We start from the raw sequence: 16,677 nt of genomic DNA on the forward strand, positions 1-16,677 counted from the left end.
CCTTCCTAATGCTGCAGCCCTTTAATACAGTCCGTCATGTTGTGGTGACCCCCAACCATAAAATTACTTTATTGCCACTTTATAACTGTAATTTTGCTGCTATTTATGCATTATAATGTATATATCTGATAAGTTGACCCCCATGGTGGTCAGGACCCACAGGTTAAGAACCGCTGTTCTAGAAGATTAGATTATCTAAGGAGAACCACCTCAGTTTTTACTTCTGAGTAAAATTCTTAAAAAAAACAAGCAAACAAAGACTTCAGGAGCCTTATGGGTATATCTCCTTGGCTTTAGGAAGTAGAGTGTGAAGTTTTATTTGTGCCTTTTGCTTTTTATCCTTATTTTAATATTTTCACATATCTTCAAGCAAGATCAGAGGACGAGTTATAACAAGAAGTTCTCCGAGTTAGTTGTTCCTGGTAGAAATCACACTGTGTGTAATCCTCTCGGTGGTGGGCTGTGTTTTAAAAACTTATGCATGACCATAGACCCAGTTCACAGCTCCAGGCTTCTCTGGGTGAGTCCCAAGGAAATTTGCTGTTTCACTCTTTTCTTAACAAAATGTAGAGAAGAAGAGTTGGAATAAGTTCCACAAGTGACAGCTACAACTCTGATAAAAATAATGAAACTATCAGAATCTAAAGCTGAGGGTGCCACTATTTGGGAAAGATAGGTAGGGTACCTAAGAAACGTGTATGTCTGTGTGTCTGTGTGTAGTCCTGAGGACTAAACCTGGGGGCTTTCATAAGCTAAGCGAGCATTCACCACTAAGCTATATCCCAGTCCTTTTAAAAAAAAACGTTTTGAGGTAAGGTCTCAGTAAATTGTCCATATTAAGCTTGAACTCACCCCATAGCACAGACAGACCTTCAACTTTTGATCCTCGGCCTGGGTCTCCTGAGTAGTTGGGATTATAGTCTTGTGTCACCAGACCTGGCTTAAAAACTAGTTTCCTCTAGTGCTACAGTGCCTGTGGCTTCTAGGAGACACACAGAAAACAGGTGGGTGCTTTCTGAAGAATAGATGCCCCTCTCTCTTCAAGAGTGGGATCAGGGGCTGGAGAGATGGCTCAGAGGTTAAGAGCACTGACTGCTCTTCCAGAGGTCCTGAGTTCAGTTCCCAGCAACCACATGGTGGCTCACAACCATCTGTAACGAGATCTGGTGCCCTCTTCTGGCCTGCAGTCATACATGCTGTATACATAATAAATGAATAAATAAATCTTAAAAAAAAAAAAAAAGTAGTTAAGAATGGGATCAGGTAAAATCCCTGGATCCTCTTCTAAGAGGAACAGGAACTTCTAGTGAAGATTGTAGGCAGAACCGGCTCCCTGGAAGTACGTGGACTGAAAAGCCAGAAGTCAGGAAGAGCAAGAACCTGAGGTAAGGTCCTACAGCAGTCCTGCAGGGTTGAGCTCCCAGACTTGATATAGGTATGAACTGCAAGTCAAGGCCTAGATGGCTCGGAAACATCTTAAGAAAAGAACCTAGAATAATGTAATAAAATTGGCAGTCTTTTCCCACTACCTCCTTCCAGTGGCTGTGAATTTTTATTTAACCATATGATATATGACTTACTTTGGTTCTTTTGCATGATTTATTTATTTATTTAGCAATCTGTTTGTTCTTAGTTTCAGTAACAGTTGCTTTCTAAGCAGTAAGACCCCTGCACGCGCGTGTGCACACACCACACACACCTACCTTTGGGTACTGGGATATGACAGGACTTTTTGATCTAGGGTACTGGGTTTTAGAGGAGTTTCTGCTCATTAGGGATCAAAGGGAAGAAATCCCTCTGTAGCATCTGACTGCCAGTTCTGCTGGGGGCCTACACACCTCCACTACTATCACTTCGGCACCTCCTCCACACTTTGAGAACTTCAGGAGCTGTATATTTCCCCTGAAAATGGGATTCCACCTTAATATTGCAAATCTCCAAATGTTCCCAATAGCATTAGTATAGTTTTCCTACCAATGCTAATTTAGTCTCTTTGATTTGTTCACATCCGACTGTGTCTACTTAGATTGTCAGTGAGAAATGTCACAAAAGAGACTGAATGCTCAGTGTGTACAAGCAGGCTATCCCTGTGTTACAGCCAGCAGGGATGTCCTGGTAAAGCAATTCTCTTAGGCAGCCTGAGATTGGGAGCAGCTCCAACCTAGCTGTCCTTTTTGTCTCTGGCAGTAGCTCTGATAGTGTGTCTGTATAGTCACTGTCCTGAATTTTTCTGAGCCCCACTATCTTTTATGTTTTTAAGTACTGAATGTTTAAAATTAGGTACTAAATAAAGTAAGTGTCTTACCTAGGCTATTTCATTTCATTCTTACTTCAGTGCCTTTAAGGTACAAGCACTCTTACTACTCCCCCCCCCCCATTTTACAGGTGAGGATACTCACTGTGGCATGGGATGATTAATCTGCCCAGGGTTCCACTGTCAGAATTCCAAGTCCAGGTAGGTTGATATGAGAGCACATCTGTGGTCTCGGCGCTCTACTATAGTGCCTTCCCATGGTGGTTTTGCCTACATACCCCACTAATCTATAGATCTCTCCAATTTTGACAGTGCTTCACCTCACCTGTTTAGCTAGGCAGTAAAGCCAATGTGCTCTTTACAAACGAGGTTCTTCTGCATAGTTCAGAGCCACATTTCCTGTTCTAGACTCAGCTTGATTCATGAATGAATTCTCCCTCCCTTTCATGGAGGAGAGATTTAACTTGGAGCAGGTCTAGAGGAAGCTGGCAGATGGCCCTTCCGGGCCTCTCTCTGCCACTCTTGCTTCCAGTGAACACGCCTGAAGCACTGCTCCTCCTCTCAGCACTCTCACCACATTGACCTCAACCACCCGTTAGGTGAATTAGGCTCCTGAATCGTCTTGTTGAATTGTGTTCCTTCTCCATTTCCCCCAGATTCTACCCACTCCCACCCACTGACAGACACCTGACCTTCCTTATAGCAGACCTCCAATCTGGGCCCTTGTGGATTCACATAGAAGCCCAACAGTTGTTAGTAGCAGTAAGTCTCCAGAGAGGCTCTGGTCTGCCCAGATTCCCAGAACCCCTTGGTCACTAGCAGTTGGCCCAGTAATTGGATCAGCCAAAGCCAACCTCATCATTTCCCATTCAAGAGTTTTGCTTGGCTTTTTAAATTTCAGAAGGCGTTTCCCTGCATCCTCTAAAATGCTATTTCCCAGATGTTTCCTGACCTCCAAGGCAAGGTCCAGCATCTTTCTCTCCAGAGGCTTCTCCCAAAAATAAAATCTCAAATTCCTTGGGACTTAGGGGTGGTTTAGAGGGCTGTGGTGTCTGTTAGAATCTTGTCTAAAAAGGAAGATCATAATTTAAACTTAGGACCCCTATGATTTTCATATTCTTTAAATCAATGATTCTTAAATTGCAGGGCTAGATCAAGAGCATTAGTGTCCCTCGGAAACTGTTAGCAATACAAATTCTTTTGCTTTTGTCTTTTCAAGACAGGGTTTCTCTGTGTAGCTCTGGCTCTCTGGAACTTGCTCTGTAGACCAGGCTGGCCTCGAACTCACTGAGATCCGCCTATCTCTGCCTCCTGAGTGCTGGGATTAAAGATGTGCACCACCACCGCCCAGTGGCAATACAAATTCTTGGACCCCACTTCACATATACCAAATGACTGGAGTCATTCAGGTGATGTGATGCACACTAAGGCGTAAGCTTACTTTTGAAGTCTTAGGTTTAAGAATATGATAAAAACTGGGGGCTGGAGAGATGGCTCAGAGGTTAAGAGCACCGACTGCTCTTCCAGAGGTCCTGAGTTCAATTCCCAGCACCCACATGGTGGCTCACAACCATCTGTATCTGGCACTCTCTCTTGTATATATAATAAATAAATCTTTAAAAAAAAAAAAAAAAGAAGAAGAAGAATGTGATAAAAACTGGTGCTTTCTCAGCAACTTCATAGAACCTACCCCAAGGTCCAAGTTAAGCTCTGGAACTTTAAGCTTACCCACCCCACCCCACCCTAGCTGCCACCTGCTGTCAGTACCACCATGATATGGGATGATCGCATACTCCCTGTTCATCCATACTGCCAAGTGTTGCCAAGAGTATGTGTCCCCTACAGAGAGCATGGGGTCAGGTTTGCTGATCTCTGTATGTGCAATAATTATAATCCATTGGTGATAAACTACAACAACAACAAAAATAGGGCCTGAAGAGATGGCTCAGCAGATAAGAGCGCTGGCTGGGTCTTCTAGAAGACCCAGGTTTGGTTCCCATATCTACATGGTGGTTCGCAGTCATCTGTAACTCCACTTTCAAGGGATATAATAACATCCTCTTTTTATCTCCATGAACACCAGGCACACACATGACACACATACATACATACATACATGTAAAACATTCATACACAAAAAAGTTAATTACAAAACAAATTTAAATGCTAAGCTGGGTATAGGGGCACATTCCTGTAATCCTAGCATGGGAAACTGCATGAGGCAGGACTGCTCATAACTGTGGGGCCAGCCTGGCTCACACAGACATTGTCTGAAAATAAATGAAAGAAAAGGAAAAAAAAAAAAAAAAAAAAAAGCATGGCCCATCAGTCCAGGAGTCTGGAGTCAGATAAGGTGACTGACCACTCATGGAGCTGGGAGCTGAGTGTTAACGTAGAGTAGAGCTATCACAATCACTGCAACAAGCTGGCTAGGGCCAGGGGCAAGGGGACTGCAGCTAGAGCTTTATCAGTGGCAGGTCTTGGTCTCTCAAGAGAGAAACTCCCAAGACAAGGACCCCTGCTTTGATTCTTTCCTGAAAGCACTTGAGCAGTCAGTGACCTGGACTGGCAGCCAGGCTGAGTGTCTTTTTCCCTCCCTCCCTCCCTCTCTCCCTTCCTTCCTTTGGTTTATTTACTTTTACTTTATATGAGTGTTTTGCCTGCACACTATCTGTGCCTGTTATTTGTGGAGGTCAGAAAAGGGCATCAGATTCCCTCAAACCTGGAGTTACAGCTGGTTTAAACCACCATGTAGGTGCTGGGAATCGAACATGGGTCCTTTGGAAGAACAGCAAGTACTCTTAACCACTGAGCTATCTCTCCATAACCCATGCTAAATTTTTTTTTAAGTCCTTGAACCATGACTCATGACTCAGAGCAGCCTCATTGGGGTGTAGGCAGAGTTTTTCGTCAGGACCACTGGCTCCCCAATAACCTACATGGAGACTTTTTATTAATTATAAATGCTTGGGTGATAGCTTAGGCTTGTTACTAACTAGCTCTTTCAGCAACCCATATTTCTTATCTATGGTCTACCATGTGGCGGTACCTTTTTTCAGCATGGCATGTTCATCTCCTGCTTCCTCTGCATCTGGCTGGTGACTCTGCCCTTCTTCATCCCCACGCTATCTTTTTGTCCACAAATTCCACCTAATCTCTACCTGCCTACTAGCTATTGGCCATTTAGCCCTTTGTTAAACCAATGAGAGGAACAGATACTCACAGTGTACAAAATGATTGTTCCACAGCATTGGGTTAATCCTTTTCTCCATAACTGGGACCTCCTAAGGAGGTTTACTGAAAAGTGTGTGTGGCTGCGGGGCTTGATTATCCTGAAATTTCTCCCTGTGGCTGGTTCTAAGAAGTGGCCAGAGTTTATATGTATTTATTTTGTTGTTAGACAAGGTCTCACTGTGTAGCCTTGGCTGGCCTGGAACTCACAGAGATCCATCTGCCCCTGCCTCCCTAGTGCTAAGACTAAAGGTGTGTAACCATCAGGCCCAGAAAAAAAAAGGGGGGGGGCTTATTTTTGAACTTGCTAACTTCAAATATCAGAAGCAGAAGCTTAAATTCTATCACGGGCCAATTTATCTTCCCATCTTAGTTCTCTCTGTTTCGATAAATAGCATTACCATATACTAATTGCTTAAGTCAAAACCAAAACTTGTTCTCGACTCTACTCTCCCTCCTCGTTGGCCCCATCTCCTGGACCACACCATTGTCACTTTAGCCCAGTGGTTCTCAAGCTTCACACTGTCTCAGAGTCTCCTGAAGGACTTGTTAAAGCACATCTGCTACAATAGCTGGAGATGTAGGTCAGTGGTAAAGTGCCTAGCATGTGTGAGGCCTAGGCTTTGATCCCTAGCACCACAGACATACATAAACACACTACACAGATGCCACACACACACCTACACAGCACACATACACACTCCACACACATACCTACACCAGACACACACAGACTCTACACATCCCCACATAGACACATACACCACACACTTATACCACAACACACACACACACATATTCCACACACATACCTACACCAGACACACACTTCACATACACACACTCCACACAAACACACCTACACTAGACACACACACACATACCTACACCAGACACACACACACACACACACACACACACACACACACACACACGCTACACCTCACACACACCGTACATGCATACACCACTTATACACCATATACCACAATTACCCATACCTCACAGGTCCTGCTGGACCTACCTTGAGTTTCTGATTCAGCAGGTCTGAAGTGAACCCTGAGAATTTTCATTTTTAGCAAGTTCTCAGGTAATGATCCTGCTAGTGATCTAGGAAAACATGTTGAGAAACACTGCTCTGGCCTATCACAACACAATGACTAACAGTGTCTTACTTTGCCTGAGACTGTCTGTTTCGCCTGTCATCCCACTTCACTATTTGTAGCACTCCTGTTCACGTGGACATGTACCCAGTTCGGACGACAAACGGAATTCATCTGTTTTCCTGCCTAAATTGTCCCCACTAGTCGACTGTCGTCCTAAACCATCCCTTCTGGGCTCCTGGAGCCAGTCTTGCCCTCTGGCCTCCTGAGGTCCGTTCTTGCACACCACAGCCTAAGGGAGCATTTGTTTTGAGACAGAGTCAAATATGATGATCTGAGAATATGATTCCCATGTCATCCCTAGTACCCAGTCAAGGCTGGCACACAGTTCCTGGGCCTTTCTTTTGGGGAGTTGGATGCCCACTTTCCTGGGGATCCACTAACTGAGCAAAGGGAAGACACTAGCTGGTTGAGGGACAATTTGCCCTATTTCCAAATGCTAGCTCTTCTCCCTCCCCAAGTATCTAAAATGGAAATGAAAACAACTTTCTAGGAATAAAGTAGAAAAGAATTGTCTTCATTTAACAGGCTGTGATGGCACAGCCTGTAATTCCAGCACTTAGTTAGAGGCAGGAGGATCAGAAATTTGAGATCATCTTCAGCTACATAGTGAGTCCAAGGCCAGCCTGGGCTATATAAGACCCTGTCTCAAAAAGGAGGGTGGGTGGGTAGGAATTTCTTCCTGATTTTAAACTTGAGGTAGAAATGAGGCTGCTAGGCTCAGCTAAGTTTAAAGTAAATATAGGCTCCTTGATAATTTTAAAGCTATAGAATTGGACTCAAAAAGCAAAATCTTATATAGAGTTAAGACACAAAATTTGAAATTTGCCAGCTAACTCTCCAAAATAAAAATGTAATCTCCTGAGAACCAGGTTTCTCCATGGAGGACAGGGACAGGGGACATGACCTGGAAGACCAGATCATCCTAGCAGATTTCCAAAGCCTTGGTGTGAACCCTGATCTTTGGGGAAGGAGCAGTGGAAACGGAGTTTAATGTACTAGATTTGAAATCAGACCCAGGTGCAAAGCCAGGCTACACCCCTCATTAGTCCTGTGGCTTCACAACTCTACTTAACAGCTCTTCATCGCAATTTCCTGATCTATAAGTGGGATACAGGGGTGCCTACCTCCTTTGGTTATTGGTGAACTTAGGTGAAATAGCTTACTTCAAGGGCTTATAGCACAATGCCTGACAGAATGATGTTAAATGAATTCTGCTATCATCATTGTCCTCTTAATTTTTGTTATTGTTAGCTTTAAAAAAAATTAATGGAAACAAGGGGCTGGAGAGATGGCTCAACAGTTAGGTGTGATTACTGCTCTTCTAAAGGACATGAATTCAGTTCCCAGCACCCACATCATCGAGTGGCTTGCAGCTACCTGTAGGTCCAGCTCCAGGGTATCTGATATCCTCTTCTGGTCAGTGTTGAATATTAATTTACCTGTTGGACATCTAAGATAGCAGCTAATCAGCCCCAGAAATGGCTTTGGAATGAGGGGAACTGGATATACCATGGCCAAGAACATTCTAGTCCTGAAATATTCTAGAAATTTTACACACGGTTGGACCCACATGGACAGTGTACACTTTTCTGATAGAATGATGCTTAGTTTTCAATTAAAAAACAAAACTCTCAAAGGAAGCCACAGCTCAGGTAATTTCAGAATCACTGGTCCTGCTTGACCACAGGATGACAAAATGTCTTTCAGCATTCCTGATGGTCAGGACTCTTAGCCAAAAAAGCCAGAAAACATGGTGGGTGGGGCAGCAAGGGAGGAGAGCTACTCTCCTTGGTAGGCCTTTGCTGGCTAGCTGGAGCTTCTCTTGTCTGTATGGGAAACTGGAGATTCTTAAGCTCACTATTCCTATTTCCCCCACAATGTAGGTACAGTAGTAGCAGACACTGCTGTGTCTGTTGTTGCCCAAGAGTGGACTAAAGTTATGTCAGCTCCAAGGTAGGAGGTGGAGTTGGGTGACTTTGTTATGTAGATATGTTGGTTGTGGTACTAGTGGGGTATGACAGTCTCTTCACACTGTCCCCATGTGAATGCCTGGCAGAGGATTGGTCCACAGCCAGTGTTTGCATAATAATAGAAAGGAGTTATTTCCTTTCCTTTGGGAGACAGTGACTCTAAGCTCTTGAGTCTGCTTTTTAAGTTTCCTAGGAGCTAGGGCTACTCTTTACCTTACTACTGTGACATCTTTTCATGAGGAGTCAGATGTCTTGGTTGTAGCAGGAAAGTTTCTCTCCAGCTCCCGCCAAGCCTCGCTAGTCCCGGGGCCCATTTATAAAATATACACACCGACTCTTACATTATTTAAACTGTTCGGCCATTAGCTCAGGCCTACCATTGTCTAGCCCTTACTCTTATACTAAGCCCACTTTTGTTAATCTATATGTCGTCATGTGTTCTGTGGCTTTACCTTTTGCCTCTACATGATGCTCCCTGGTGTCTCCCCATCTGCCTTCCTGTCCTTTCCTTTCTCCTCTCTGTTAGTCCCACCTATACTTCTTGCCTGGCTACTGGCCAATCAGTGTTTTATTTATCAAACAATCATCCACAGCACTTGGTCTTAGCCCCAGCTGCATTTATTTACTCCTTATATTTCTCTTGAAGTCCTACAATACGGCTGGGCGGCGGTGGTGGCACATGCCTTTGATCCCAGCACTGGGGAGGCAGAGGCAGACAGATCTCCGAATTCCAGGACAGCCAAGGGCTAACATAAATAGAAACTCTGTCTCAAAAATAACAACAACAACAACAATCATCATCATCATCATCCTCATCATCCTACAACATACCTCTGAAAGCTAAATTGGGGCCTGAGGGATTGCCTGGTACTTCTTGGAGTGTGATCCACCATAGAGGCTATGCTCCACTTCTGGCCAGTCTTGATAACTGTCTCCATTTCTCTCAGTGCACTCAATTCCTTGTTGTAACTCTGGTCATGTTCTGCATCTGTTCATGAAACTGCATCTACTCCCTTGCTGAGAACATCCCCCTTCCTTTCAAACCCCCAGTACAGGTACTCAACCCGGTTTACCCATTGGCATTGAATACTGTGAAATCCATAAGAGTTGAAGGTGATTGTCCTCCTAGCTGAATGAGGCAAATGCCTGTGAGAAATGGGAGCTGAAGATGGCACAGCACAGTGGTTCCTGACTCCAAGAACAGACATGATCTCCACAAAGTGCGTTCATTGGCTGGCAGAAGCCCCATGGGATATTTTTGTTGTTTTTCGAGCCTTGTCTGAGTGTTCGCTAGACACGATGTCAAGTGAACTCTGTAAGACACAGGCCTCATAGACTCAGCTCTCAGACTATACAAAGTACCCAGCTCAGCCAAGAGTCTCAGAATCCCCAACAGGGTGCCACAAGGAATGGAGGAGGGGCCATGATCTTAAAACTAAGCAAAGCTAAGGGGTCTCTTAGAGACAAAACCCACACAGGGTGACATTGCCTTTGTATGCTTTCCCAAAGCCTCTTTCTCTCAAGTTCTTCAAATGAAGACTTGAACCATCCTGTTGTGTCCCATACATTCTGAAAGATGAGCCCATGAACTGGAGCCTGTGATGGCTACAGAGGCATCCCTTCCTCCAACTTCCTATCGGAAGCAGGGGTAAAACTGCTCCTGCTCTTCCCACAAAGAAATGCTTTCCTTCTCCTCTCCGTAGCCTGCTCCACTTAGCCCACAGATGGTGAGCAGCTCTCAACAACACTAACTTGAGTTAGCTCTTGATGGTAGGACACTGGCTGCGAGACGGACCCTTTGTGCAGTGAGTCGACCTCTGGTGGAAGAAGACAGAGCTTCAAGGCCGTCCTCACAGGCTGCTTCCTCTCAGGGTGATCCACCCCTCAGTCCTGACCAAATTGGTTTTGTTTTTCTTTTAGTAATTGTTATTTGCAAAAGGCTTTTCATTTTGATGTACTCAAATGCATTAGTCCTTTCCTTTATGGCCTTGTGTTCTATGGTTCTTAAAGTCTAACCTATCAACTTCCAGGTATTCTCTTGTGCTTCTTTCAGAGTTGGACTCCATGTTAGATCTTTAATTCAGCTGGGATTTACTTTTATAACCTCTCTCAGAGGTTTGCTTGCTGACTAGTGTTGTCCTGAGCATCCTTTCCCAGGGCCTTCAAATACTACTTTCATACCTGAACTCCCACAGTTATATGTGGCCAGTTCTTGACTCTTTGATGCTTTAAACTTTTTTTTGTTATCTGGTCCAGTACCATAACATTTTAATTATTGTAGCTTTTGGATATGGTTTGATGGTACCGTATTTCTCTCTTTTTTTCTCCCAGAACCATCTTGCTGTTTTTCATTCCCCCTATACTTACTAATCAGTTTTGTGTGTTTTTTCATTCCAGGCATACTTTGTTTTTGTTTCTATTTGTTCAGGTTCTTTTCTTGTTGTTGTTTATTTTTTAGAAAACAAGTTTGATTTACTACAATGTGTAGCTAATCACAAGAGTGTCAGTTAGCAGAAGAGCCCCTGCCTTCAGGCATACTTTCTAAATAGCTGATCAGGTTTTATTGAACAAACCCTCTTGGGATTCTGGTTGGAATTTTACTGATTGTATGTATTGCCAGGGGGAAAGTTGGCACATTTACAATAGGAAGTCTTCTCATCCAGAGACAGAATGTCTTAGCTGTGTCCTCAGAGGCTTCCAGGGAAGACCCTGTCTCTTGGGCCACCTCCTAGAGCCTCTCATCTTCCCTGGGCTGTGTCCTGAGCCACCAAACCTTGTAGTGCTTTGCCCGGGACTCCAGGGATACACTCCCTCGTTCCTCTCAGAGCTGGCTGAACATTTGCTTTTGCTCCGAAATTCTAAGGTTTTGTTTGTTTGGTTGGTTTGGTTTTTTATTTTTTTATTTTATTTTATTTTATTTTATTTTATTTTTGGTTTTTCGAGACAGCGTTTCTGGTTTTTTATTTTTTTTAGACAGGGTTTCTCTGTGTGGTTTTGGTGCCTGTCCTGGAACTCACTCTGTAAACCAGGCTGGCCTTGAACTCACAGAGATCCGCCTGGCTCTGCCTCCCGAGTGCTGGGATTAAAGGCGTGCACCACCACCACCACCACCACCACCACCACCACCACCACCACCCAGCTAGGTTTTTAATCTTTCTAAGCTCAAAGAACTCCAGAGAGATTGACCTGTGTTGTTTTTCTTTCTCTGCTTTTGCATGTCATTCTCGGCGTCTCCCTTTCCATCAGCCTTGGGTTCACACACTGTCTCCAGTCTAAGCTTTTCCGGAACTTAGCTGACTTGAAACACAGCTTTTCCTTCCGACCTACCCTCTTCACATCGTCCTGTGTCATCCTGAACTCTGAGATGAAACAGATCTTGAAAGAAGAGTGCTTACAGGGTGCTTAGGGGAATAAACACTGTGACTGTGACTGTGCAGTGCCCACCCTAAAGACAAGAGCTCATGAACCTAGGTTTGCCTCCAGGTACCGGCTGTGGCTCATTGCCAGTCTGAGCCCCACAGAGTTTCTAAGAATTCCTAGCCATTGTTGATCCCTAATTCTGTCTCCACAAAAAGCTGCTCCATCTGGCTAACTGCCAAAGGCCTGGGGTGAAGGAAGAAGGCTCTGGACCCTCCACTTAAATCCCTCTTTAGGACAGCAGCCATTGTCTCACTGTCAGCGGGACTACTGGAAAGGCAAAAACTACAGTTGTGCGGGCGTTCCTACCAGGTGTGGCCACCAAGTAATAGAAAACAGGAGCCCAGCATGAGTCAGAGTACCCAAGATGTGAATGGACTTTAAACATAGGTACAATGGCAGAGCAAAGACCCAGGCCATTTGCCAAAGCTACAAAGTCCCCCCACACAGGCACCTTTTGCCTAGCCATGTTCCCTCTGTTTCTGCATCTTCTTGGCTCTCCCTGTACCAGGCTCCTCTGGGACGAAGTCAGCACAGGTTTCCACTAGGCCATCCATTTGGTCATGAGATATCTTCATCTGCTGCTTATCCAGGGAATACAGTTTTAAAAAGTGAGCACTGTGGAATTCACGACAGTAATTAGAAAATTGCCGTAACTTAGGATTGTCACCAAAAAAAAAAAACATTCTCCTAAACATTTTGTTTTGAAAGCCAGAGAATGAAGCTAGGCATGGTGGCATTGGTAATCATAACACTTTTGAGGCTGAGGCAGGATCACAAGTTTGAGACCAGTGTGGGCAAAATAGCAAGACCCTTTCTAAAGAAATAAATAACCAAACAAGTATTTTTAAAGGCAGAAGGAACCTTTCCCCACCAGAATGAACCAATTCAGAGATGGGAAATCTGCCACAAGGGCTGAAAAGTCCTGGTAACACAAGCAGTTACTTCAGCGCCTGATTCCCTGAGATCCCCTCTCCCAAAGGCAACATGCTACAAAGATCTTTCCCAGCCAGTCGCCACCCAGCCCCCAAGTTGCTCAAGGCCCGGTCAGCCACCCAGTTTTACATGTCTAAATCTGAAATCAAAGTCCCCGGCAGGGAAAGGGATTGTCACAAGTAATTGCAACATCCCGCAAGAATTTGTTTGGTAGTTAAAGGGAGCAAAAGCTGGGCCTTCTCCAGAGCTTGCAAGTCTGAGCTGCTTGAGAACCACATTTGATCCTTCCAAAGTGTTAACTGTAAATGTTTGTCTTGGGGCTGCCTGGCAGCTTTAGGGGACTCTGCAAGGCCCCTGCTGGCCCACCAGTGCTGACAGGTGCCCATTCCCTGAAAGGGGAAAGAGTAAGGAGCTTCCTGCCATGAGCCACAGGCCCTCGGAGGTGGTCTTTATCCTGAGCCATCCTCTGAACACCACCCATGAAGGAAGGATTGGGAACTCTGAGAACCAGGACCCAGGGCGCATCAGGGAGACACATTCTGCTTCACCTTTACATTTTTTTCTCAATAACTTATATACTCACTCTGCCCTTCCCCTAGCCCTTGCCTTACTTCATTTTCTTTCTACATTTTGTCTTTTTAGGCATCATTTTGAGATGATACCCTCTATTTTCATGTATAGAAAAAAAAAGAGCTATCTTTTTAAAAACCACTATAGAAGCTAAGTGTAACCCAGGCACTGGATGTGCTGAGGCAGGAGAATCAAGACTTTGAGGACTTCTGCAGTCAAACCTGGCCTTTTTTGTTTGTTTTGTTTTGTTTTCCGAGACAAGGTTTCGCGATATAATGGTCCTGGCTGTCCTGGATCATGCTCTGTAGACCAGGCTGGCATCCAGCTCACAGAATCTGCCTGCCTCTGCCTCCCACATGCTGGGATTAAAGGAATGCTCCACCACCACCCAGCACTGGCTGCTCTTCCAGAGGACCCAGGTTCCATTCCCAGCACCCACATGGTGACTCATAACCTTCTATAACTCGAGTTTTAGGGGATCTGACACCCTCTTCTAGCCTCCTTGGGTACCAGGCACATATATGATATCCAGATATGCATGTAAGCAAAACACGCATACATATAAAATAAGAATTTTTTTCAAAAGTAGCCTGTAGATAAGAGTTGTTACTTACCATCTTCTTCATACCAAAGAGTGGCACTTTGTGCAGGTCAGTGAGCACATGAATCTTTGTGAATCAACAACCCTCCTTTCTTGTTTTTGTTTGGTTGGTTTTGTTTTTGTATGGAGTTTTTGCTTGTTGGTTTGTTTTTGTAGACAAAGTCTCTCTGCAGAGCCCTAGCTGTCCTGGAACTCTCTTTGTAGACCAGACTGGCCTCCAACTCACAGAGATCTTCCTGCCTCTGCCTCCTAAGTGCTGGGATTAAAGGCATGTGCTGCCGCCACCTGGCAAGAGTAATGTTTCTATCCCCCATCAAACAAAAAAGAGACCAGGTTGGGGGCTGGAGAGGTGGCTCAGAGGGTAAGTGCACTGACTGTTCTTCCAGGGGTCCTGAGTTCAATTCCCAGCAACCACATGGTGGCTCATAATCACCTATGATGAGATCTGGTGCTCTCTTCTGTCATACAAGCTGAACACTGTGCATATAGTAAATAAATAAATTTGAGAGAGAGACAGAGAGACCAGGCCTGGAAAGATGAAGTAGCCTGCTCCAGGCATCCCACCTGTTTGTCTGACTTTCAGCGGACCTGGGGAAACATCACCGTGGCACATTTTTCTTCCTCCAGGAGAAGAGAGGAAGCACAGCGCAGAGAGGCACCTGCTAGCCTCAGCAGGATAACCTGTCCAGGCATGGTAGGGAGGGACGTTCACGCCATGTCTCTCTGGTGGGTCTCAGGCCTCCCCTGGGTAGCTCGGAAATATTGATACATGATCCCATAGGGGCGGGGTAAGAGGAGGGAAAGCCGCTAGGTTATATCTTGTAGCTTAGAGAACTTATGATGTCACGAGCATGTGGTACCTCAGAGGCATCTGAACCCTGACTACTTCCTCTGAGTTCTTCAGGCTTTCTCAGAAGAGTGGCATGATTTCTCACTGACACCACTCTGGCTCTAGCTTCAAAACATTGAAGGCCAGAGCAGACAAAGCAAGATTTTCTGCTTGGAAGCCAGGGCTATGACTGACCCTCAGCCCAGTTTCTCTTCAGCAGAACCTAATACCTCTGTCCCCTCTGCTGCTTTACATGGTAGGTTTATTTAATTAGTCAGAGGTTAGTCAAAGTGCAGCTTGTCCTCAGAGTCGATTAATATTTACGGAGTCACCGTACAGTGAATGACGCCAGGGCTGCTGTTGTGTTATCTATATCAGCTTAGGGAACAGACTTCAACCCCTTGAACCCGGTTTGAATGGGGAACAAGAGCCAGCCAAGGAGGAGGGTTGGATAGGCTTCTGAGCCACTGTGAGAAATGAGTATTGCCGTGTACCTAACATCCCTAACTACAGTAATCATGCTAACCACAGTGCCTGATATACAGGAGACTTAGAAATGGATGGCTGTGTTCATAAATTTTTTAAAAAAGGAGTGTCAGAGGGAGACGCTGGAAGGCCATGTCCCTGTCTGGGCCTGTTCGGGGGACAGAAGTGTCATGGGAACAGAAGCTGCAGGGCACACACGCCCTTAGCTGTACTTACTAAACATCGCACAGGAATAAGGGAGGCAAGTGTCTCCCTGTTTCTCACCTGGCCCTTTCTAGGAAAAGGCAGGAGGGAGTGACCAATGCTGGAGGAATTTAAGCAACACTGGAGTGAATGAAGTCTCCTTTAGCCACGGCCCGATTACAAAGGAAAGAAAACCTGGCCTGGACCACAAAGCACTGCACTGTGTGGTCCCATCAGGCCAGGGCCCCACTCCTCTCCTTTCGCCCTCTTCCCGTGTGTGCTAGAATCGCACCCCACCCCTACCCTGAAGCCTTTGACTTGCCTCTTCTAGATGGTACTTCACTGGGTTCCCACGGAGCCGGGCCTCTCCCACGGAGTGTCCTGACAAAGCCACCTCTGTGGCAAGATCCGGTAGCAGTGCTTGCCTCCCCCCCTGTCAGCCCCAGGACTGCCGTACCCAACACATACCCCACAGCCTGCTCTGACTTGAGGGTTGGGTGACATGGGGGTGCCACGCTCGAAGCTGCCCTTATGGGTCTTAGTTTAGAAATGCCAGCTCTTGACTCTTCTGGAGCCTCCATACTCCCCCGTGGAAGTGTCTGCGGTTTTCAGTCCTAACCTTTCTGGGCCTGCCATAGGTCAGGTTCCAGGGGTACCACGAAGCAGCCCCAGCCCGGGGCACGGGCAGGCCTTTCTGGAAGCCAAGACCAAGTAAGTAAACATGCCACTGAATGAGACTCAGTGGTCTGCCTATCTCCAGCTGCCAAAAAGATGACTCTTAGAAGTCAAAGACAGGAGCGTGGCAGCAGTAGCCCAAGACCTTTCCCCCACAGATTTGGACAGGAAGATAGTGAAGCCTGCAAGTGACATTCCAGTTTTTTTTTTTTTTCTTTACAAAATCAGAAGCTGATGGGATAGGAGCTGCCCAGCCATCTGAATGACTTTGATGGGGAAATAGAAAGGGTAATGGGACAAAAACTGGCATAGCCAGGCTGTCGGTGATGGTCAGCTCTGATAGGTCTAAGGTTTGGAAA

Source organism: Peromyscus leucopus, chromosome 19 (assembly GCF_004664715.2).
Source record: "Peromyscus leucopus breed LL Stock chromosome 19, UCI_PerLeu_2.1, whole genome shotgun sequence".
Taxonomy (NCBI): domain Eukaryota; kingdom Metazoa; phylum Chordata; class Mammalia; order Rodentia; family Cricetidae; genus Peromyscus; species Peromyscus leucopus.